This window comes from Callithrix jacchus, chromosome 1, assembly GCF_049354715.1.
Source record: "Callithrix jacchus isolate 240 chromosome 1, calJac240_pri, whole genome shotgun sequence".
Taxonomy (NCBI): Eukaryota; Metazoa; Chordata; class Mammalia; order Primates; family Cebidae; genus Callithrix; species Callithrix jacchus.
In genome coordinates this window covers 41,098,830-41,114,943 of record NC_133502.1, presented here as the reverse complement: position 1 = coordinate 41,114,943, position 16,114 = coordinate 41,098,830, and the positions used below count along the sequence as shown (strand labels likewise).

Below are 16,114 nucleotides of genomic sequence, written 5' to 3'. Positions count from 1 at the left end.
GTCAAAGGAAACTAAGATATTCTGGCTTGGAAATAATTGAAGCTTATAAATATACAAGTCAGGAAATAGGCTTGACGGAAGTAACTTATGTGCAATGTGATTTGAAGACATTACAGTGATGAGATTAAGAATAAAGATCACTCTTTATGTGCTTGTGAAAGTAACCAACCAAAAATATTAGGAATAAGAAATAATCCAGTTAATTGGCAACATGTTAAAAAATGCATGTTGAAAAGAGAGAGAAAGTGAACAAATGCAAACTAAGGAGCAGTAGCAGTCCCGGAGAATAAGAAGGGCAATGAATACTACAAGGTTGGTTCATTTCTGGCAGTCCTTTCCAAGCATGAGGGTGGCCTGACTTTGGAGTATAAATAGATGCTCTGGATGGTACAGTCCTTTAATGAAGAAAAGCAGTCTGCTGGGCTCCTACAGTGGTGAAAATAGACTGAGAGACAACTCAACCCATTTGCTCTGATTCCAGATTTACTAAGCCATTTTTTATAATTTTATTTCTCAATACAGGTGGGTTGGCAGCAATTTTACACTAAGGTTCTCTTATTAATTATTTGTCATTCTGGTACACACAATTCATATGTGACTCAGGGTCCAGATGAACTTATTTTCCTTTCCAGGTAAAATATGAACTCAGTAAGTTTTTCTGCTCCCCTTTTAAACATTAGCTTCTTCCTTCAGGTTCTTACCCCACCATATTCACATAATTGTATTACTTCTTTAAGAACCTAAGGTTTTTTTGTTTTTTGCTAGTACTTTTTTTTTGTTTTTTTTTTTGTTTGTTTGTTTGTTTTTTGCTAGTACTTTAAATAGGGAGTGCTTAGCCTGGACAACACAAGGTTTCTACATAAATAATAATTTTTAAAAAATCAGCTGGGTGCTGTGGCTCGTGCCTGTAATCCCAGCACTTTAGGAAGCTGAGGCAGGAAGATCACTTGAGCTCAGGAGTTCAAGACCAGCCTGGGCAACACAGTGAAACCCTGTCTCTACAAAAAATACAAAAATTAGCTGAGGATAGTCATGTACACGTCAGTAGTCCCAGATACTTGGGAGGCTGAGGTGGGAGGATTGCTTGAGTCCAGGGAGTCGAGGCTGCAGTAAGCAACACTGCCCTCCAGCCTGGGTGACAGAGTGAGACCCTGTTACAAATAATAATAAAATAAAAATAAAAATAGAGGGGTCTTGAGACCTAAAAGTTGCTCGAACCAAAGCATAAATATCAGATAAAAGTAGAAAGATACAGCAATTTCATACTAATTAAGAGCTGTTGTTTATTAAATGTTTGCCATGTGCCTGTTACTCTTAACATATATGTTGGGTTTAATTTTCACATAGTTGCAAAATTTGGGTGTTAAAGACAAAATGCTTTTTCCTCCTCCATTATAATTCAAATGATGTAAAGCTCCCAGTCTCCTTGACAGTGGCAGATTTTGTATTCTCCATTCAAGTTTACACAGGACTTTCTTGAATTCAGTGAAGTCAGTTTAAGGTTTCAAATCAGTCAGCTTGTGATTCTTTCTCAGTTTTTTCTTTGAAGTCATGAGTTGAACTGAGACCTGGGTCAGAAAGGATGTCAAGGAGGGTCTGGCGAAAACATTGTTCTGGCCTATGGATGAGTTATCTGGTCCAGAGGTTGCCCTCTGTGCTCGTTCAGTACATCAAGTTATATAGCTGGTCCAGCCTGGACTTGAACACGTGCTGTAACTGTACTAAGTCCGTACCCTTTTTGTGGCTTCTGGCTGTCATAGTTCTTTCATTTTCCTTGTTCTAAATATGGGATTTCATTTGGTCCAGCTGTTGCCTCTTTGCAAACCCCCATTGGCTTTTCCCATAACTGCACTCATGTTAGGGACTTCAAAGATGCAAGAACCAGAGGCCTTAGCCACTATTAGTTAACAGCATTTAGTTTGTTAGAGTCAGAGCTTCTCTAGGTCACTTGCAGTGTGGTGGGATTTACCCAGGAAAGCCAAGCTATTGCCCTTCTGGTCTAGGATCTGCTGAATCTATTGCCCACTGTCCTGGGTTTTTAGGCATGATCCTTGTGAATTTACCTTCCTACCTGCCCATCTGAATTTTTAACCCTTTCTTTACTTTCAAATTTAAAGTGAAATAGTGAAATTTTTGTTCTGGATTGAATATGAATACCCACTGAAGCAAGAAATACTATTTATTCAGTAAGTAGAGACTTGAAAAAGGGATAAACTTATAAATATAAATTGCATGGGTTGAATTTTCAAAAATAATATCCTCTTCTTTTACCCCATAATAAGTATTTACATGGCTAGAAAAAATATATTTTTGCAAAATTATAGTAGCTAGATCTCTGCTTGAATTTTGTTTATATACAGTTTACCTCCCTGAATGTCTGAGATTGTGGAGTTATACATAGCCCATGGGTTAAGTGATTAAATGCTCCAATATTAGATCACCAGCATTTTCCCAAGAATTTCTCTTTCCTCTTTTTCTCTGCCAGGGAGCTTAACCTGTCCCACAGAAGAGGCTTCCCTGTAGTAGGCAAAACAAGGGGTGGGCAAGTATCTTAGTATTGTGGAAAATGATGTACAGGACCCCAGTCCAAATCCCCTGGATTATCCGCTAGCTGTGAGGAGTAGTGACGGTTCCATTACTGGGCCATGGCAGAGTCTGGCTCAAGAGGTGACAGGTACCAGCCAGTCTTTGGCTCTTCCATCATCCTGGGATCTCTGCTCTCTAGGGTCCCAAGGTCTCCTTTGCCTGTTTAGCTTCTACATCACTAACTGGCTTCTCCCTGGAGCTTGAACTCGATGTCTTGTTTCTTCTTCCAAAGTCAAACTCTTCAAATATATTACCAGCCACCAAATTTGTGCCTAAGCTGGTATCCCCTAAAATTAGCTTTCCCTTTATGAGAAGGGGATTTATTTCTTTGGACATTTCACAGTCAGAGCTAATGGCTTTAAAAATAATATTCTCTATCTCTCTTTCCTTTACTATCAAGATTTGATCAGTGTACTTCACATCACGGTTGACTTTGTACATACAGTTCTCTCACAGGATCATGGTTCTGACTTGCTCCAAGTCTTGTCTAAGGTTTGAATTAGTTCATGGTGCAAGTATTCTTTGCATGAATGTTCCCTGGAATTTCAAGCACACTCCCACATGCAGCAGGTTTAAAATTTTACAGTCACTAACCTAGGTGTGCAAAATTCAAACACTGTTTATTTCTCTACAAGTGAAAGTAAATCAGTTCTATAGCTCCTGCCTTTTTTTTTTTTTTTTAGACAGAGTTTTGCTCTTGTTGCCCAGGGTGGAGTGCAATGGCAGGATCTTGGCTCACTGCATCATCCACCTCCCAGGTTCAAGGGATTCTCCTGCCTCAGCCTCCCAAGTGGCTGGAATTACAGGCACCCGCCACCATGCCTGGCTAATTTTTTGTATTTTTAGTAGAGATGGGGTTTTACACATTGGCTAAGCTGGTCTCAAACTCCTGACCTCAGGTGATCCACCCACCTCGGCCTCCCAAAGTGCTGGGATTACAGGTGGGAGCCACCATGCCCAGCCTGTAGCTTCTATTTTTAAGATGGCAGAAAAACAATCTGAGCAACTTAAGATAACTTAGTTCCTTATAACTTATATTTGGCCAATTCCAATGAAATCTTTAGTTTGTGATATATTCCCTTCCTTTCCTTTATTTTCCTCTGTGATAATCTGTGTTGAGAGGAGTGCTGTTGCTTTTGTGTCATCCTAGCATTTGGAGGGGTACTCAGCCCAGGTAATTTCTTCTGACCCTGCCAGCCACTAGTGAGGTACAGCGCACCTGATGGGTCCCTGTTGTAGTGTCCTGGATTCTACTAATGATACCAGTGTTTCCATATGACCTGTTGTCTCGGCATGTACAGTCTTGGTGCACTCTAGTTGTGCTACTTCTACATATGGAAACCTTTTGCATAGACAATGTTCTTAGTCCTTCTTGTGCATCCTGCAGAGGCTGTGTTGAAGACTTCCTCCAGAACACACCTTCCAAAGTTATATCTTGGGAGGCTAAGCCACAGTCTTTTCTGCTTTGAAAATCTCCCCTGAATATAGGATTTATACTGCTATTTCTCTTCATAATTTTTATTCTAAATTGGTACAGAGTTCTGGGAACTTTTCAGAGGCCTCTGTATGGTCTAGTCATGTTTCTTCCAAACCAATTCATTCCACCCATTGGATTCCTCTCTTGTCTCCTTTAGGATGAAGGACCCTGCTCTGTAATCAGCATACAGGTTTTTCAGTACTACAGTTTGTGGTATAAAATGTATGCTCTGAGTCAACCAATAAGCACATGATAGAGAATGAGGTATCCATCCTCTCAAATGTTTATCCTTTGAGTTACAAACAATCCAATTACATTTTTAACTTTTTAAAAAATATACATGTTATTATTGACTATAGCCACCTTATTGTGCTATCAAGTAGTAGATCTTATTAATTATTTCTGTTTCTTGTTTTGGAACACTTAGCCATCTCCATACCCACCCCCGGCCCTCCCACTTTCTTTCCCAATGTCTGGTAACAATCCTTCTATTCTCTGTGTTTCATCAAATCAATTGATGTGATTTTTAGATCCCACAAATAAGTGAGAATGTGATATTTGTCTTTGTGTGCCTAGCTTATTTCACTGAACATAATGATCTCCAGTTCCATCCATGTTGTTGCAAAGGACTGTATCTCATTCTTTTTTTTTTTAATGACTAGATAGTATTCCATCATGTATATGTACCACATTTTGTTTTATCCGTTCATCAGTTGATGGGCAGGTTGCTTTCCAATCTTAGCTATTGTAAACAGTGCTGCAACAAGCATAGGAGTGCAGGCATCTCCTCACTTTGGAAATTTGACAGAGATGCTTTGGTTAATATTTTATTCTGTGCGTGTGAGAGGGTATGCCAGTATAAACTTAACATAAAGGAGATCATATCTGTTGTTTTACCACTTTCTTTTTGCATTTAACAATGAATCTCAGGGGACTATTCTATATCAATGAATAAAGATATACACATTTAGTGACTGCCTAGTTTTCTATTATATAAAGGTATAGTAATTTATCAGTCAAGAGATATTTGATTTATTTAACAAATTCTACAAGTGTATAAAATGCTGTAATAAATACTCTTGTACATGTATCTTTATTTTTTCAACGTATCTCTTTATGACAGATTCCAAAATGGAACTTAGAGGGCTGATATGGTCAAACATTGGTTTACCTGATCCTGTAGCCAAGGGTCCCATAGCAGGGCTGACATTACCTGTGAAATCAAAGAATGTGACTGATCACAAGCTGATTACCTAGGAAAATCATTGCTGTATTTAAAAAAAATGTTATCCTAGACTAACTATTTAACTTTTCTAGGGTAAAGGATGGAGCTTGGCTATGCTCATCCACCCTAAAATAGAGCAGCAACTCTTAACATGGTAGATACAAATACTGGCACAGAGTGAAAGAAGGGAGCTCAAAGGGATCACTGGAGGTGGTCACCTTATGGGCATATTTTTCCAGATCCCTTAGGCTTCCTGGGGATCCAATACAAAATCCAAGGATTTACCCCAGACCAGTCATTAAGCTTCCTGCTCCCCTCAAATGCTGACAAGAGAATGTTAACAGCCTAAGACTGGCCAATTGTTTGGGTCAGAGAAAAGTGTTAAGCACAAGGAATTCAGTGCTGGGCCTTTGCTTTTCTTGGGTATCGATTAATTGGGAGCAAATACCTGCTGAGTCCTTAGACATCCTGCTGTCTCCCATGGTGTCATCAGGGTGCCCTCACAACCAGCCCTCTTCCCTGCAAGTCCCATTTACCTCCTCGGGTAGCTCTCCGCCTCAGTCTTGTATTCATTGTGTGTGAGTTGCTGCTGCTTCTGCTACACTTTAGTGGTTTATTCTTAATGCAAATTTTTTTAATCATGTTTCTCTTTAGAGTTTCCTTAATAGTGACATTGGTAGAAATAAGTGGGGTATAGACAGGGCATGTTTGGGCATGACTGAAAGAAGAGAGAGCAAGGGAGGCACGTTCAGGGCTTCAGGGGAAGGCCCTGTGGGTGGTCCGCATGAGGGCAGCGACCTGTGAAGGCTGCGGGGGCTGGACTCTGAGTGAAGACACATGTGTGGCTGCAGGATGTTTGGCTGGATTCCTGCCTGACTACCCCCACCCTGTGGAGGATTTGCAGGGGGTGTAAGATGGAGGAGAGCTGGGAGTTGCTGGAGTTCTTGGAGCAATCTGCTGCCAGGATTAGGGAAGCTGGAGTGACCTGCCAGGGTTAGCAACGTGGGCAATTCACAGTCTGGGATTAGGGGTGAACAGAAGGCCAGGGGTTCCTTCACTGACACTCTTGCTTTCTTGTTAGAATCTCTTTTTTGATTTTCCTGAACTTCTGAACTTAGAATAGAAAGCAGTCGGCCGGCTTCTTGAGAAAGAAAGAGATCAAAACAAGTGAGTCCTAAAGAGAAATAAATCTTGGGGTAATCATGAGAAAGAAAAACATGGACAGAGGGAGTTGGTCATGGAAGAGACTATTAGATTATTAGAATAAAAAGACCATATATAGATATAGAATGTTGAGTGAGGTGGGGGGCATTATAAAATATATAAATACATAAGAATATGAAGAAGAAAATGCTTCTTCATAGGGTGGAGTAAACGTTCAGGTCAGAGACCTTGCCTGACACATAGGTAGTTTGCAACAAATGTTCGCTGAATGACTAAATGGAAAACTAATGTTAGAGAAAAATGAATGAGTAAAAAAGTCATCCACCAATCTGGATTTTAATTCACAAAGATTTTGTAAATGTTTTTATTCTTATTTTTAATTTTTTTATTTTTTATTGCATTTTAGGTTTTGGGGTACATGTGCAGAACATGAAAGATAGTTGCATAGGTACACACATGGCAGTGTGTTTTGCTGCCTTCCGCCCCTTCACCCACATTTGGCATTTCTCCCCAGGCTATCCCTCCCCAACTCCCCTCCCTCCCGCTTAAAGTTGATAGAGCTCCTACATTGATTCATTGATTCAATGAGCATGTGTGTCTTATGGGCTAGTCAGAGGGATTGTAAAATCATATATCCCAGTTTCTCTGTATGTAATTATGAGAAAACAGGCATGAGCTTCCTATACCTCAGGTACCTTGAGGCAAAGCTAAGATAAGAACCCAGATATCCTGAATCATAGACCTTTGCATGCCCCACTAGGCCATCTATGGATAATCCATTCCTTCTGTGGATTAAGTACATTGGGACTCTTGTGCCTATGTGTGCCCATATAACCTTGTGTGGCAAACACACAGGATATCCTTCAGAAATAACAATTTCATGTGAGTAAGTGCCATCTTTTGGAAAGGGTATTTTAAAAATATATATAATTTCATACCAAGACAAGTCATAAAAGTGTATAACAGGTAAGAGAACCATATCTTCCTGAATTCCAATCACGATAACCTGATCTAAAAATGTAAGAAAAATAAATGAAGAAAGTATATAGTGATGCTGAAAATTCTAAAAGTACAATTTTAGTCACAGAAAATTTTGTCCCATGCTAAAAAATATTGAAAATGGACAATGAGGGATAATGCTCATATTTCATTATGACTTTAGCCTGCTCTGGAGTAATGGAGAAATATTTAGGTCTGTTTAGCACATGTAACCCCAAGGGGGGAGATAAGTTGCTGTATGCCTTAAGGTCACTCAGTTTCTTTCACTTTTATTCAGTAATTACAAGATAGTCTCTACTTTTAAATTTATTTTTCAGGTAGACATTTCTATCTAAAAGGTACATTTCCAGCCAGACATGGTGGCTCATGCCTATAATCCCAGCATTTTGGGAAGCTGAGGTGGGGAGATTGCCTGAGCTCAGGAGCTTGAGACCAGCCTGGACAATATGGCGAAACCCCGTCTCTACCAAAAATGCAAAAACTGCATGTCTGTGTCCCAGCTACATGGAAGGCTGAGGTGGGAGAATCACTTGAGCCCAAGAGGTCAAGGCTGCAGTGAGCTGAGATCATGCCACTACACTCCAGCCTGGGTGACAGAGGGAGACCCTGTCTCAAAAAAATAAAGGTACTCTTCCAACTAGTCAAAGTGAGTGAGTATCACAGTCAACCTGGTGGTTATCTTTTTTCTGAGTAAATCAGTAAATTGGCAATTTGGCTTATGAATGCTTTGCAGTTTGGTTATTGTGAATTAACTCCTCAGAAAGAACTGAACATCCTATTTCAGAATTTATAAAAGTAAGTCATATAATTTCTTCTTTAGTGTAGGACTGTGGTATAACAGTATGTGTTACCACGTTCTATGTACTGAAATTCTCAACCCATGGAGATCTCATTGATACTAACATCTAATGGCACTCATTCTAAAATATCTTCTACTAGGTCTGTTGTATTCATCTTATTTGTACCGTCTTGTAACTAGATGTTCATTGAAAATAAGCAAATGGATATATCCTTGCATATTTGTTGTTGCAGAGAGAAGAGAATAAGAAAAACTCATCTGTAGCAAAGTTTCTGTTTAGGGAATATCTCAGCTTAACAGAGATCCAGGCACTTCCAAAGGACAGACAGCATAGAACAAATAAAGTGTCTTTATGTAAGTGTCAGATGACCCACAGGGGGAGAAAAGATGGGACCCGGAGTTTTTGGCTTCTGCCTTGTAGCCTCACCTTCAGAAATCCAGAAAAAGAGTTAAATTCCTTAGAGACTTAGAAGCACATAATTCAGAAAGGGAAGAAACCTATGGAGGTTAAGGGAGACAGAATGGGACACACTGTATGAGGTCAGTAGGGAGGAAGAATTCTGGGTGGTTAATCCAGAGCACTTGAATTTGAGTTGGGTCTTGGCTTGCTCTAATTAAGTTCAAGTGCAAGTACACAAGGCTCACTGTTTTGTGGGCATTAAAGAAGTTCTGATAGGCAAGAGATGGGAATAGCTCCTCTTCACCCTCTTCAGCAAGGGAGCCATCAGAGCAGAGCAGAGGAGTAGCCACACGGGGACTACTGGAGACGTCATAACTAAGAGGCAAAGCTGTTCATGCAGGAGGGGTTCATAGGATGGAACACGGAGATTGGTTTTGGACATTCAGGATAGTCTTTTTTTTTTTTTTAATTGATAAGGCAGTGTTTGAATCCACTCTGGTAAGGCTTCCCACACTAGACTAGGGGGATTTGGGAAAGGTGGTTTAGAGTTTTAGCAAAATTTGTTGATCTGTGTTGAGCCATATTGTAAAAAAATTGTTATGACCTGTAATGGGTTGTATCGTGTCCTTCCAAAATTTACATCCACCTGGAACCCTGAACTTATTTGAAAATAGGATCTTTGCAGATGTAATTAGTTCAGGTTCTAAGATAAAATCATACTGAATTTGGGGTGGGTCCTAAATTCAAAGCCTGGTGCCTCTGCATGGGAAAAGAGAGGAAGATCTGGACACATACAGAGACACAGGGAACAAGACTCTGTGGAGATGAAGACAGAAGTTAAAGTGATGCAGCTACAAGCCAAGGCTGCCAGGAGCCACCAGAAGCTGGACGAAGACATGGAACAGATTCTCCCTCAGAACCTCCAGAAGGAACAATCCTGCTAATGTGCTGGTTTCATACTTCTGGACTCCAGATGGAGAGAATCACCTGTTGTTTTAAGACACTGAGTTTGTGGTGATTTGTTATAGCAGCCCTAGGAAGCTAATATGTAACCTTTAGTCCTCAATTTCAGATCCAGCCTCCAGTGCCCTGTGGAAATATGGGCTGCATGTTTAATTATTTAGCAATTGAGTAGAGATTAATTTTCATTCCAACTCAATTATTTCCTTCTCAAGTGCTCCATGTACGCAAGCAAATCTACACAGATAAGTGCTCACGAATAGATTCAGGGGTCAGGGGGAGTCATATGAATTGCTCAAATCAGTTTTTTTCATTCTCTGATTAATCTAGAGATGATGTACTTAAATTGCTCCATTTTAAATCAATATATTTTAAAATCTCCATCATATTTGCAATTTCTCTTATAAAAAATATTTAGACTATCAGATAGAGTTTATTTTAATGAGTTATATAAATTCCATGGTGGAGTGGAACACTGGAAAAGTGGCAGCAACAAATATTACTTTTATTTCCAAAAGAGACAGGTTTAACTGCAGAATCACAAGCCCAAAAAACCTGGAGTTGTAGCAGAGTTAGGAAAAATAGAACCCTTTTTGGTAAAATATGTGAATGATGTCAAGGCAACTGTTCAGCTCAGAAAACTCATATTCTCATTCTCCGTGTTCCTTGTCTGCTGTCCTCCTCTCAAACATACGGATGAATGACACTACAAAGGAACCCTCTTGTTTGACAACACAGATTGATCAAAACTGAAGAGGCTTTGACCAATGTCTCTTTTATCTTCAACCTTTAACTCAGCTTCTGCTCTATCACTGACCTCTTTCAACTTGATTCTTAAATTAAGCCAGATGCTTAAAATTTGGGGTTTCCCTGTACCTTCCTCTAGCAGTAAATCCCAATGACGTGAAAACTTGCTCATTTTCTTTTGTCTATATGTGTGTAAAATAATATGACTCTGAAAGAGGAGCATTTAATGCTATTTATTTTCCTTGCTCTCTTACTTCTTGGGACTCTGCCTGTTTATTCTCTTCCACCTCCTCAGCACGTGCATAGTCTTTATTTTTCACCCCTGGCAGAGGTTTGCAGGTCAACTGTGGAATGCAGAGGCATTGGTGAAAGTACCAAGACCTTATGATTATTACTGCTCTGCTAACTTTGGAAAACAGCAAGAGATATGGAATAAAACAATAAATAAAAAGGTAGCGTGTGCATTTTTTAAAAGTGTGTGCAAGAAAAGGGATTAAGAATGAAAATAAATTCCATCAAAAAAAGCAAAAACAATAACAAAAAGGACAAATGAATTGATACTCGAGTCCAATTAGTTTATGTTAAGAAAAGAAAGTAGATTATCTGGTAGAAGAATGGAGATAAGAGTAAAAGAAATTAGTAAAAACGGAATCTGAAGGAGAGAAGAAGGAAGGTAGAGGCTATAGAAACAGAGAAAATAAATGAAATAGAAAAGGTTACCCTTATACACTGTTGGTGGGAATGTGAATTAGTACAACTACTATGGAGAACAGTTTGGAGGTTCCTCAAAAACCTAAAAGTTGAGCTACCATATGCTCTAGAAATCCCACTGCTGGGCATACATCCAAAAGAAAGAAAATCAGTATATTCAAGAGATATCTGCACTCATTATTTGTTGCAGCACTGTTTACAATAGCCAAGATATGGAATCAGCCTAAATGTTTATCAACAGATGAAAGGGTAAAGAAAATGTGGGATATATACACAATGAAGTACTACGCAGCCATATAAAAGAATGAAATCCAATAATTTGCAGCAAAATGGATGGAACGAGAGATTATTACGTTAAGTAAAAGAAGCCAGGCATAGAAAGTCAAACATCTCATGTTCTCACCTATTTGTGGAATCTGAAAAATGAAATCAATTGAACTAGAGAGTAGAAAGATAGTTACCAGAGACTGGGAACAGTCATGCGGGTTGGAGGAGAGGTGGGGATGGTTCATGGGAACAAAAAAATGGAAAAGAATGAGTAAGACCTACTATCAGATAGTACAATAGGGCAACCATAGTCAATAATGAATGTAATTCGATTGTTTGTAACTCAAAGGATAAACGCTCGAGGGAATGGATAACCCCATGATGTGCTTATTTCATATCGCAGGGCTGTATAAAAACATCTTGTGTACCCCATAAATATATACGCCTACTATGTACCCCAAAAAAATTTTTTAAATAATTTAAAAATTAAAGAAATAGTTAAAAAATAAGAAAGAAAAAGTAAAGAAGGAAAAAAATGTCAGTTTGATGTGTGAGAACAAGGACAAAAAATAAGGGAATAATTGAAGATGACACAGGTGAATTTCAGGAAAAGTACATCTGGTCATTGCTTTCTAGTGGAAGGATTCCAATAATTATGACAGTTTCTGTGTTTCCATTTGGCAGTCAGTATAGTACAGTGGAAATACCTTTGGTCAGAAAGGACTGTAGTCTTGTTTGTCACTGTCTAGTCGAATGTTCACTGTCAGGTCACTTAACCCTTCTGTTTTCTTCCCAAAATTAACAAAAATACATATTTATGTGTTTTTTTTTTCTTTATAAGAAGCTGTGACTTTATGTATTTCTGAAGACATTTTAGTCAAAATGATTAATCAGAAGTCAATATGGAAATTTTATTTTTAAATCCTTGTATTTACTCTAATATTTGTGTATTCACTGCAAATTAGTCATATATTAATTTTCTTTATTCTTTTTTATATTATGCCAGTAGAAAGTCTTAACACATGAAAATAGGTAGGGCAATTTGTCACTTCTAACGTATCTGGATTTGTGACAAAAAAAAGAATGTGTGAAAGTATTTCTGAAATATTAGTTCAAGATGGTTCATTTAAATGGTTTCTTCAATTCCTGAGATATACGTTCCTCTAAAGTGTAAAAAGATTCAGTGAAGGTTATAGGTTCATGGCCAAGCACTTATGTGCTGGGTTCAAATAAGAGAAAAATCCAACTAAGTAGTGCCTTATACATGTAATATGTCTGGAAGCTGGCGGTTGCTTATATAGCCTCAGCAATAAAATGGGATCAGTCAGTGGAACTGGAGGATATTATGTTAAGTGAAATAAGCCAGGCGCCAAAAGACAAACTTCACATGTCCTCACTTATTTGTGGGAGCTAAAAATGAAAACAATTGAACTGATGGAGATAGAGAATAGAATGATGGTTACCATACGCTGAGGTGGGTCATGGAGAGTGGGGGTGGCTAATGGGCAAAAAAACATAGTTATGTAGAATGAATAAAACTTAGTATTTGATAGCACAACAGGGTGACTACAGTCACGGTCAACAATAATTTACATTTTTAAATAACTAAAAGTGTAATTAGAATGTTTGTAACACAAAGAAATGATAAATGCCTGAGGTGATGACTACTCCATTTACCCTGATGTGATTCCTATGCATTGTATGCCTGGATCAAAATATCTCATGTACCCCATAAATATAAACACCTTCAATGTACCCACAAAAATTAAAAATTGAAAAGTTTTTAAAAAATGGGATCAAGAAACCTGATTCTTTTCATCCTTCCATTGTGTCATTCTCGGTGGGCTTTGCATATTTTTTTTCTTTTTGCGATGGAGTCTCATTCTGTTACTGAGACTGGAGTGCAGTGGCGTAATCTTGGCTCACTGTAACCTCTGCCTCCCGGTTCAAGTTATTCTCCCACCTCAGCCTCCCAAGTAACTGGGATTACAAGTGCCTGCCACCATGCCCAGCTAATTTTTATATTTTTATTAGAGATGGGTTTTCACCATGTTGGCCAGGCTGGTCTTGAACTCCTGGCCTTAACTGATCCACCCACCTCGGCCTTCCAGAGTGCTGAAATTATAGGTGTGAGCCACCGTGCCTGGCCTCGTATTTTCATATTTAGGTTTGTCGCATGGTTGCAAGATAACTGCCACATCACCAGGTTTAAATCTTTACATCAATATTACAAACAGGAAGGGATAAATGACTGTATTCTTTTGAAATGGGAAGGGAAATGCCAGGTTTCTCTATGTCTCATTAGCTAGAACTGCTTCACATGCCACCTCTGGACCAACCATACACAGAAGAGAATGAGACTATTATGAATGGCCTAGACCAATCATATCTCATTCCTTGGGTCTGTGTTAGGATCCTGCACTGCCCGAGATCAAAGGACCTCTGCCCACTGCAAAATCGTGCTTCTGTTATCAGGGAGGAAAGATGTAATGACTATTGAGTAGTCAACTCACAGAAAGGCTTGTTATACCTATGAGATACATTATGTATAAAATCTGAAGACAGTGTTTCATTACTGGTTGTTAGTTCAGAATGGATTGATTACACAGGATTTTGAGCTGATGCATAAACATTTATTTCTTTTTTTGAGACAGGATCTCACTCCCATGGCCCAGGCTGGTGAGCAGTGGTACAATCACAGCTCACTGCAGCCTTGACTTCCCAGGCTCTGGTGATCCTCCCACCTCGGCCCCCAAGTAGCTGAGACTCACAAGTGCTTGCCACCATGCTCAGCTAATTTTTGTGTTTTTTGTAGAGACAGGGTTTTTTGTGTTGCCTAGGCTGGTCTCAAATTCCTGGGCTCAAGTGATTTGCTTGCCTTGGCCTCCGAAAGTGCTGGGATTACAGGCATGAGCCATTGTGCCCAGCCAAGACTTTCTTTTTAAGATGTAAAAGACACCCTAAAAGATAACAAATGAAATACTCCATCTGAGGATTATTCAGAGACTCAAAGCTTCCAGTAAAATCATAGGTAAGACTGCAACTAAAAAATGATTGCTAGAAGGAAATACTGAAGAGTGGAATGATTACTCCCACTTAAATAGCTCACTTCCATTAGAAAACAAACGTTAAGTTTTCCTGATGTCACTTTTTGTATTTTCCACTGTCTACATGTATGTTTATTATTTATTTTCTCTTTAATCCTGTTTCTGCATAGATTTCCCCCCCTACTTTTCTTTGTCTACTAGACTCAGATTCAACCTCTACTGTTCTAATATTAAATACACAGTGCCACACATTTGATACTTGCAGTAGTTCATTGGTATTCTTCTGCACCTTCTTTAACCTCTTTCAAATATATGCTCAAATAATTAGCTCTTCTCCCACTGAAGCTGGGTTATCTCACTGATTTATATCACCCGGGATTCTATCAACTTCCTTCACCCCACACACACACTTGAATTTGCTCTCTTCAGAAATATTTGTGGCTGATATTTTGCCTTTGTAATCATGCAGAAACAAGTGTAGACAAACAAAACCATATTTTCTTCCTTCACAAAACTAGTGCTCTGTATTGATCCTTCTCTCTGCTCACCTTGAACTCTTTAATTCTAATACATTCTAGTCTCTAGTTTTACATTCACATACTTTGACCCTATATCTTGTATTATTTTCATTTTGTTCGTTGCCTCTTTATCTGTCCAGCTAAGGCATATAGAATTGCTCAAGCAAAGAATGCATTAAAGCATAATTTAACTAGCTTCCATGTCCCTAGCAGGTTCTATAAGGAAAGGAAAGCCTTGGAACATCTGGCATACCTCCCTTTTTTGCTTATAGAGGCCAGAGGGGATAGGACAGAAAATTAGCTATTTAGTATTAGGTATATGGGAACCAGTATAAGGTCAAGTGGAAATAACTCCTTTTCCCAGAGGCTGTTTCCAACTGGACTTAAGGAGAAAATAAAATCAACTGGAACATTTCAGTTTCTAAAGAGAAATATTTTTTAAAATCTACTTTCCTACCTCTTCGCCACATCATAACAATTTTGATGGGATTCAAAGTGAAATGAAAAGTTAGCAAATCTGGCGAGTCTGAGGTATTCCAAATACTAAGCAAGTCAGTTTGGTACTGAAATGAGTCTCTCATTTCTCTAAAAGGAACTAATATCAACCAAGTAGCTAACATATGCCAGGTACTGTGATTTTATACTTAATCTCGTGTTTAATTTAATCCTCCATTACATTCCATTGATCCTGATGTCTACACTGTAAAATCATAACAGATTTTTCTTTATTATCATCAAAACAGCAATGCCTCATTAAACGGAAGCAAACAGGGTACTTGTAATTTATTTAATAAATGTATATAGTTTATAAAAGTATAGATTAAAGAATGTAAGACACTAAAGTTATCATGAGCATATTTTAAAAATATGAAATTAAAGTGGAAGAAAGCTTAAATTGGCTAAACTCCTTACATTGTTCTCAACCAGTACATTTTTACAAGAAACCTATTAGAATTCAAAATTTTCCAAAATGGGTTGGAGGGATTTTTACTAAAACAGGATGCATATTTCATTTCCTATACAAATTGAGATAACTATCATTACATGAACTGGCCTTAAGCCAGTGAATTTTAGTGGAATTTACCTGATCACTTATCAAGGCTTTGAAATGGTAGCTGTTCGAATTCTTCGCATCTCTAGTGGTGTTAAATGGTATCTGTGAGCCATTGTTTGCCCATCTTCTCACAGGTGACCCAATATGAACAGCCTTAGCA

General features: G+C 38.6%; 1 protein-coding gene and 1 long non-coding RNA gene across 16 annotated transcripts in view; one reads left to right on the top strand and one right to left on the bottom strand.

The window, feature by feature from the left end:
* LOC103788360 (uncharacterized) overlaps window positions 1-16,114 on the top strand; it is a 413,224-nt gene that overhangs the window by 13,876 nt on the left and 383,234 nt on the right. The gene's annotated exons all lie outside the window — the stretch shown is intronic.
* Window positions 1-16,114, bottom strand: part of KLF12 (KLF transcription factor 12) — a 653,112-nt gene that overhangs the window by 492,285 nt on the left and 144,713 nt on the right. For 5 of the 12 annotated variants that reach the window (XM_078347015.1, XM_078347211.1, XM_078347076.1 and 2 more), the window contains exon 3: window positions 5,235-5,276. The exons of the other annotated variants lie outside the window; for them this stretch is intronic. The gene's annotated coding sequence lies outside the window, so the exon portion shown is untranslated. The remainder of the gene's footprint in view (window positions 1-5,234; window positions 5,277-16,114) is intronic. 12 annotated transcript variants of the gene reach the window in all.